Genomic DNA, 9,962 nt, shown 5'->3' with positions numbered 1-9,962 from the left:
AACGAACAACTTTGTTAGCGAGGGATCGTGCGATCGTGTGATTACCGCAGATCCCTTCATGTATCTCTCGCATGATGTAGTCTGCGTTTTCGCTGGTTACACATCGGAGAAGGGGGCCACTAAACCCTCGCCTGTACAGTTGGTCTCCTATAAGTGTGAAATGAGCAGCTCTTGTTCGCAGGGTCCTTGCTTCGACCTTGTCGTTGGGCAAGGTCCGATCTTGGAGTTATTTAATGATAAAAGTCATCCAGGAAACTGATTCTACTGTATTCAAGGCCTGTTCGGTCGAGCTGGCACTAGGGGTCTCTATGAACCGAACAGGAATACTTTCTAGTGCATCTGAGTCCAACGATGAGGCTATCTTTGCCAAGGCATCTGCCATAGAATTGTTATCTCTATGAATCTATGTGATCGTGAAGTGCTTGAACGGCTCAAGTGCGGCCTTAGCTTTCTTCAGATAGCTGATCATATTTTCTTCCTTGGCCTGGTATTCCCCAAAAATCTGGTTGACAACCAGCATGGAATCGTTATGGATGCTGATCGCGGTTGATCCCATTTCTCTGGCCAACCACAATCTAACAAGCAAAGCTTCATACTCAGCCTCATTATTGGTCGCTTTGAACCCAAACCGGAGGATGCCATGAATACGAGTCCCCTCGAGACTTAAGAGGAGAAGACCTACCCCGACCCTCTTCCTATTCGATGATCCGTCGACGTATAGGCTCTAGGTCGATAGATTCTGAATAGTATCCTGGTTGATTTGCTGGCCTATTGCTCGGATTCCTTGGCCGGATGATATAAGAATTTCGAAATGAAATCAGCAACAACCTGCCCTTTGATGGTTGCTTTCGATCTATATTGCAGATCGAACTAACTTAGTTTCGTGGCCCATTTGAGCAATTTACCCGATGCCTCTAGTTTCTGGAGGACCTGTTTGAGCGGGTAACTTGTCATTACATGGATTGGATGAGAGTGGAAATAAGGTCGCAACTTTCTGGAAGCGATCAGCAGGGCATAAGCTAATCGCTCCATTTCCAGATACTACATCTCGGCATCCAGTAGACACTTGCTTGTGTAATATACTAGCTATTGAACCTTGCTCTCCTCCCGAACTAATGCTGCACTAACCGCATACTAAGAGATGGACACATATAGGAGGAGAATTTCTTGCAGGAGAGGCTTGGACAGAAGAGGTGGCTTCCCAAGGTGCTCATGAATGCTTTGGAATGCCTGTTATCACTCAAGAGTCCACTCGAACTTCTTATTGGCCTTGAGAATGTTGAAGAATGGCAAGCAACAATCTGTTGCCCTCGATATGAAGCGACTGGGTGCCGCTATTCACCCATTGAGGCTTTGAACCTGCTTCTTATTGATCGGGCTCTTCATATCGAGGAGAGCTTGGATTTTCTCGAGGTTGATCTCTATTCCCCGCTGGTTAACCATGTACCCTATGAATTTTCCTGAGGATACTCTGAATGAGCTTTTGAGGGGATTGAGCTTCATTCTGTATTTCCAGAAGATGTCAAAAATCTCAGCGAGATGCGCTATGTGATCTAAAACGACATGCAACTTGACTAGCATGTCATCAACATAGACTTCTATTGACTTCCCGATCTGCTCGAAAAACATTTGGTTAACCAGCCGCTGGTAAGTTGCTCCAGTGTTTTTCAAGCCGAAGGGCATAACTCTATAGCAATACAGCCTCCGATCTGTGACAAAAGAGGTATGCTTTACGTCTGACGTATACATCAGAATTTGATTGTATCCCGAGTACGCGTCTATAAAACTCAAAAGCTCATGCCCGGAGGTGGCATCCACGAGCTGGTCAATCCTTAGTAGGGGAAAGCTGTCCTTTGGGCATGCTTTGTTGAGGTCGGTGAAGTCAACATAGGTCCGCCACTTGCCATTGGACTTCTTTACTAGAACTGGGTTGGTAACCCAACTCAGATAGAGCGCTTCCCGGATGGATCCATTCTGAAGGAGATTGTCTACCTCAAGTTTCAAGGCGTCATATCGTTCCAGATCCATCGCTCTCCTCTTCTGGCAGACCGGTCTGGCTTCACTGTCGATGTTCAAGGCATGGCAAATAACATTCGGGCTGATCCCGACCATGTCAGCATGCGTCCATGCGAACACATTGATGTTTTCTCTGAGGAGGCTGGTTAGGTTGCTGGCGAGCTGGGGGTTGAGATTGCTTCCAATTCTCAACACTCTGCTCGACTCGCTTTGATCGACTGATACTTCAGATAAATCCTCAACTGGCCCACTAGAAGGGCATTCCTGGATGCGAGGATCCATGTTATCTTCGGCTGGGCCAGGCTGTGGTTCGATCCGACTGATCGCCATTGCCTTTTTGGGAATGCCATGCGAGATACCTTTCCCCTTGCACGCCATTTGCACTGCCTTCTGTTAGAGTAGATGCCCTAGAGCCAATCAATTATTGTAGAATTGACTCTTTGTAATAATGTTCATTAATCAATAAAAGGCATTTTATACTATATCGCGTAAATCATTATTATTGCAATATGTATTGATATATGTCCTTAGAATGGTAGAGCCATGATGAGGGTATCAAGTGTTTCAAATCTTGATAGTGAGAACCCTATGAGCACATAGGTTGCCATTCTAGAACGTCTGTAGCCCCAGTATTATTCTGAACTAAGGGCACAGATAATACGGTAAGGCTATCTAGTGTTGAACGACCCTGTCGAAAGGCATGACTGATCTCACTTGTCAAGGTTGTTTGGTGACAACCTGGTGCAACACATGGTGTTGTTTGTAGGCGATTACACCACAGCAAGTTCACTGGACTGACCCACCAGAGGATTCCATATGATAACCCCAGTGTCTATGGAAAAAATCCTCTAACGAATGGTGGGGCATGTGATCCTTAGACTTGGATCACCGAGTGCCTTGTGCACTGATTGGTGTAGTTTGACACTAGCCTAACCAGTTCTTTTAGAGCTGTCAATACGTGTGTGATTGCTGCATCAGGAGTGTATCAAGACTATGGTGGATTGACAGAGGATTCATCACTCCCGGTACGGGAGAAAGTTATCTCACGGCGTAATTCAGTATATGGCAATGACACTAAAACGGTGGCCACAGTGGGATGAGTTTTGTCTCTATCCGTTTATAATACGGGTCTTGGTCCAGAAACTGAATAAAATATCAGAGAACCGAAGGTTGACACTATTTCTATGCCTTCGTCTCATCGAGATAACGTATGATGAAAGGATCGAATTGCACGGTACCATATCGTTGACAGTAGCTACTTTGCTGAATCCGAATCTATCTGGCCATGATGCCTTGCTAGGGGCCAATCTTGGTCTGTGTATTAGTGAGACGATTAATTGGTGTTATCGCAATACTATACACTGCCGATATGATAGGAGCCTAAGGGTCACACACTATAAGACAATTAAGATGTAAGAAAAGAAGGGCGTTTTCGTCTTTTAAGGCGAAAGGTATTTTGGTAATTTCACAGTGCATTAATTTGCTGAGGTCGTAGCCTTTATTAATTTTTTAGAAAAATTAATAAGTGAATTACGTTTAAATATGTGTTCCACATATTTAAATAATTATCATTTTGTTAAATGTTAATATATATATATATATATTATAATATATATATATATATTTAATTAGTTTAATTGAGATAATGATGGAAATTAAAATAAATCAAATTGGGAGTGTTTGGCAACATGGGGCGTTTGGGTTGGAGCCCAAGCCTATTCCGTATGGGATAGGGCAAATTGTTTTTAAGTATAAAAGGAAAAGTGTGTGTGATTTTAATTAAGAGTTTTTCTTTGTAAAACAAATACACACAGCAGCCCCTCTTTGATAACACACTCCCACGCAGTAACTTTTGTGTGCCAAATCAATATCAATTGATTTTCTTTTTCTTCTTATCTTGAAGCCAAAAGATCTAGCAAATCCCTCTTTGGTTCTTTTAGGATTGTCTTTGTGTGAACTACGCAGGTTCGATCCTACACTTGGATCGGTAGCAAAACGTTCGTCGACAAATTTGGAGGAGCCTCAACGTGCGTTTGTTTCTCTTAACTCATTTGAATATTTGCATATTTTATTTCATATAAATTGTAAAATCATACCCTTGATCTTGGCTCATGTAAACGATCCTGATATTATAATTTTTGTTTCCGCTGCGTATACGGGACCGTTTATTAACACCTTCATATAGCAGTCGCGAGATGCGCGCTGAGATCCGCTTACTTCCCCTATCCTTTGTCGAGGTGGAGAACTTCATCTTAAGATGGTAAATCGAAGTGACTGCTTTAAAGTTCCTCAATAGAGGTCGCCCTAGGATGCCATTAAAAGCGGATAGGCAATCCACTACTAAGAATTCAGTTATTTTGGTCATCTCGTCAGAGTCACCCAACATGACTGGAAGCGAGATCATTCCTTTGGGGATCAGATGATCCCTTGTAAAACCATACAAGGGGATTGAGGTGGGCTTCAGGTCGACCTTATCCAATTTCATTCTCTCGAAAGCTGGCTAGAATAGGATATTCACAGCGCTTCCGTTGTCCACCAACATTCTATGGACGTCGAAGCGTCCTATTTGGGACGTGATGACGAGAGCATCATCATAGGGATGATGCAATCGAACTGCATCTTTTTCGGAGAAGGTAATTTCCTCCTCTTTGCGAACCTTTGGTGGTCGCTGCGTCGTGTTCATCACACTGATAGGGTCGTGTTAGGCTACGCGAGCATATCTTTCTTGGGCACCTCGCGAGTTTACTCCAAGGTGTGGTCCTCCAAAGATTATCCCTATGCTGCAGATACCTTTGCGATCACGACGCTTTTTACCTAGTTCCTATAGATTTTTCTCCCTTACGGGAGCAAAATCATCAACATACTCCTTGAAATGCCCCTGCTTGATAAGGTCTTCGATTGCCTGCTTGAGAGCTCGGTACTCATCGGTGTGATGCCCATTGTCCCGATGATAATGACAGTATTTTTTATTGTTTCTGGATGAAGGGGGACCTTTCATACGCTTAGGCTCCCCGAGCAGACCGGCCTTTTCTGACTTGTCGAGAATGGCCGAAACAGATGCATACGAAGGGGTATATTGATTCTTGTCGCGATCACGACGAGGAACTGGAGCATAAGACTTCTTAGGCTCAAACCGCTATTTCTTTCCTTTTCGCTTCAGCCCTCCTATTTTCCTCCCGACCTGGCGCACTGCCAGAAGTGTCGAGGTCGTGGCGGTGGAGCTCCACCACGGAGTTCTCAATATGGAAGTATTTCTCCGTAAGGCTATAAAAGCAAATGAGAGAAACATCGTCCTCTGATTACAGCTCCTTCCACAAATCTGTCTGTGGACGAACTCCCGCTATGATGAGAGTCCGAACGGACTCTTCAGGAGTGTGAGCTACTTTATGGAGCTCTCTGTGGAACCTATCGATGTAAGATTGGAAGGATTCATCCCTCTCTTGCCTTATGTTGCTAAGGTAGCTCAAAGGCATTGAGAACTTCCTATTCACTTAGAAGTGTCTCAAGAATGTCGAGCTCATTTGATTCCACGAGTTAATTGATCCCGTCGGGAGCAACCTGAACCACCGCTTGGTGTGAGATGCAAGAGTTACTGCCAAGCATCGGCATTTTGCCAAATCAGAAACTTGGTGAAGTTCTATCAGGTTGTTAAATTTGTATAAATGATCCTGCGAATTAGAATTTCCATCGAACGCCCACACATCGGGCATTCTAAATCTGGATGGGAGAGGGGCAGTTAACACAGCCGGAGAAAAGGGAGACTTCTGCGACCTGCCCTCACTCATTTTGCTGAGCCTTTAGCTTATCCATAGCTCGTTGTAGCTCCTTAATCTGAGGTAGCGGAGCCATCTGAGGATTGCTTTCCCCCATGCAGGCTCGACCCTCGCGATTGCGGTTATGGAATGACCATAGGTCGGATTCCTCCTCGCCTCTGCCGGCAGTTCCAGTCGCTCTTGACACACACTGGCTAGAGTCTTGTGATGGCGATGAATGGTCCGGGGAACCTTCCCAACCTCCGCAGTGGTGTGAACCGACCCGCAGATGGTAGGAACTTCCCGCACGACAACGATCGAGGTTGTCATTTTGGCGATAGTGGGAATCGCCCTGCCTCACACTTTTGTGGGAGTGCTCGCACTACGTGGCACGGGATAGCTCAGGCCGCGACATGTCACCGAGCCTTAACGCCACAGGTATTCTACCTGGGATGCGGTTGGTGTTTGCCGGCCCCTCGGAGCCTCTAGTCTGGCTGTTCGCCACTTGCTTACCCTTCCTTTGACGAGTTGCAGTGCGTGTGGCACGGGCTATCATCCTTTTTCGCACTTTCATGTGACCTGCAAGCGTTTTAAGTGGTGGCACCGCCTCATTCGATTCGGGTGGTGCAACCCGATCCAAACGGTCCAGCCTTTGGTTGACAGTTTGGAGAGTATTGTTGAACCTCTCCAAGTAGCTCATGACTGTTGGATCAAGCCATGAGCTTGAAGGAATATCCCCCATGAGATTTTGCGGAACTGGGGGCACTTCGGAAGAAGTGTCCTCTTGCACTTGGGGGATTTCTTCCTCACCATGGTTGGGTCGCTCAGATTCGAATCTACGAGCCATTTGCTGTTGTAGGACCAACTAGTTAGAGATTCTCCTGATGAAGGACGAATACTAAATCAGGCCCTCCTTCTAACGCCAAACTATTGATGCTTGATTTTGACACCAACTAAACGCACGTGCAAGATACTGAGCTGATTTAAAAGACACACGTCAATAGGGGTATGGGACTGGATAAGAGATGAGGAATGATGTTTAAAGTGGTTCGGATGCTTAAACAAGCGACTCCTACATCCACTGATATTGTATTAATATACTGAGGTCAGGTTGCGTTCAGCGAGCTGATTGACAAGTTACAAAGAGAGAAAATATTTATGCTATTCTAGTGAGAAATTAGCTAATCCCACAAACGGGAGAGGATTCCTTTATTTATAGTGGGATGAATTGAGATAATGATTACTAAATCAGGGAGTGGGTCAGATTGCCGTGCAAATCCTTCCTTGCGTCCCGTTATTCACCTGCTCGAGTGATTTACTCGATTCTTGCAGGGATTGGACACGTGAATCACCTCCAGCCTTTCACCAGCCTGACGCACACCTACTGCACTGGCAAGAGCATGCCTCTTGTGTCAGCATGCGACGTGACTCCGTCTGAATGGCTATTGGACTTACCTAAGTTTTAATCACTTACGCTAACAGGGCTCTGCATCAGTCCTTCTTTTCTAGGCATAACACTGTTCAATTGCAACTTCTAGTCTACTTTACGCTATCTAATTAATTACTTCCGCAAAGCTTCATTTTTCGGGTCATGCAACCTGAAAAAAACATAGGAAGTCGAGATCTCTCCCAAGGTCTTTACATCATTGTCTTTCCTTTCAATTTCAAAAACATAAAATATTAGGCTTAAAAGCTAGTTCAAGTGTCCAAACCTCGTTTAAACCTACACTTATACATAATGGTGCGACAACTTCATGACATGAGATAAATACAAATTCTAACAGAGTAGACACGTTGCACGTTGTTGTGTGAAGCTGTCACGAATTCATCATATCTCACCATTTAATCGCCTGTCTTTTGTGATATCTATCATAATTTTGATTGGGTCTGACTTGAGTAGATATCCTTCTATTAATCTAGCCTACACGTGTTTACTTTTAGACTTCACCTATAGATTTGAAGCATATAAATTGAGGGTAAGTTCTCATTCATTAGTGATGCGAGATATGACAAAAAGCATTTATGAAATTAAAGTACTTCTTAAAGAGTACTTCATGAAGTATTACTTTTTCCTAGAAATTCTAAATAATTCTTTCGAATTATTGAATATATGATAATCATGCATGTATCACCGGATAACTTTCTATAATAAATTGTGGCTTTGCAAAGGTTTCAGATCTCAAACACTTTGTCCATCATGTTTCTTGCCTTTATTTATGTTTCCATCCAATAGTCTTCGGCTATTGACTTCTAATTTCCTTTGCCCGCTATTCTCACCAGTTACCAAGCGGGGTTTCACATCCCTATTCTACTGAGTAGCTTTTTACCGAGTAAAGATAGGGCTTTTCCAGACAATACACGATTAATAAAACCTAATAATTAATGTAGGTTTTTGTGGTAGTGGCTGATGAATGATGATAGATAGTTATTCATAAATCATAGTATGTGATGATACATGGCATTATATCATTGAACGGTCACCACGTTAGTTAAATGAGGTGGTGGGACTGTCCCACATAATTTTTTCTCGGTACACCCGACCCCAGTACTGATGCAGTGCTAACTGCATGGCAGCTGGAAAACCTTTGCAATTTCCTGTTCAATTGCCAACTTCAAGTCTACTTCACGCTATAATAATTAATTACTTCACAAAAAGAAACACAGGAAGTCAGGATGTCTTCAAGATCTTACATCGTAGTCCTTCAGTTCATTTTCAGAAAACATAAACTATCATGCCGTCTCCTGAAGTTGGTACCATAGGGTTTTCTTAGCATCATTTTCTCTTATTTATAACAGATGCTTTGGGCACCATGCTTTAGCCTTCTAGATTTTTCTTTGTGTCATAAAAACGTTATAAATCTGCTAAACAAGTTAAAAAAATTTGAAGTTTCAAATAAGTTTTTTTTATTAATTTTTATTCTTAAGTTTTAAAATGATAAAAAAAATATTCCAATATTATTTTAGATTGATATGTTCAAAATTTAAACAATTATCTAAGTATAATATACACGTAATTGCATATATAAAGCTTATGCGAGTTCATCATATCTCATCATTGATGCATAATTGCGTTAAGTTTACGAATAACCTAACCCACACGGCTTAATTTTTAGATTTCATCCGATCAATCTTCCTTCATCTAAAACACGTCTATTTAATTAATAGGATCCAAAAACTTTGGAGTGCTTCTTGGAGTAATACTTTTTCCTGGAAATTTCAAACACTTCTTTGGTTTTATTTAATAAACCGATAATCATGTTTCACAAGATCACTTTCTGAAATAAATTGTGGCTCTTCAAAGTTTCCATGTCTCCCACAAGTACGACCACAATGTTCAATCATATATCAAACATGACCTCGTTCATCATGTTCCTTGCATTTTTTTTTTTTATGCAATAGTGTTAGACGTACAAAGAATTTCAAAGATTTCTTGTACAAAGTGAGATGATAGGAGATGAATGGAAGAGTGATACAAAAAATCAAACTCACGTGATTGATATGTTTAAAATTTAAACAATTATCTAAGTTATAATACACGTGATTGCATATATAAGCTTATGCGAGCTCATCATATCTCGTCATTGATGCATAATTGTGTTAAGTTTATGAATAACTTAACCCCATTGCTTAATTTTTAGATTTCACCCTATCAATATTCCTTCATCTAAAACATATCTATTTAGTTATAGGACCCAAAACTTTGGAGTGCTCTGGAGTAATACTTTTTCTTGGAAATTTCAAACACTTCTTTCGTTTCATTTGATAAACTGATAATCATATTTCACTGGATCACTTTCTCAACTAAATTGTGGCTCTTTAAGTTTCCGCGCCCCCCACAGTTCGACCACAATGTTCATCATATATCAAACACCTCATCTTATGTTCCTTGCATTTTTTTTATGCAATAATGTTAGACGTACAAAAAAATTTACAAAGATTTTTTGTACAAAGTGAGGTGACAAAAATGAATAGAAGAGTGAATACAAAAGTCAACTCAAGTGATTGATTGTTTAAAATTTAAACATTATCTAAGTATATATACACGTAATTGCACCTATAGCTTATGCGGAGCTCATCATATCTCGTCATTGATGCATAATTGCATTAAGTTTACGAATAACCTAAACCACATGGCTTAATTTTAGATTTCAACCGATCAATCTTCCTTCATCTAAAACACGTCTATTTAATTAA

This window comes from Pistacia vera, unplaced genomic scaffold (assembly GCF_008641045.1).
Source record: "Pistacia vera cultivar Batoury unplaced genomic scaffold, PisVer_v2 Contig80, whole genome shotgun sequence".
NCBI classification, from domain to species: Eukaryota; Viridiplantae; Streptophyta; class Magnoliopsida; order Sapindales; family Anacardiaceae; genus Pistacia; species Pistacia vera.
Note: the sequence above shows the minus strand (reverse complement) of the source record.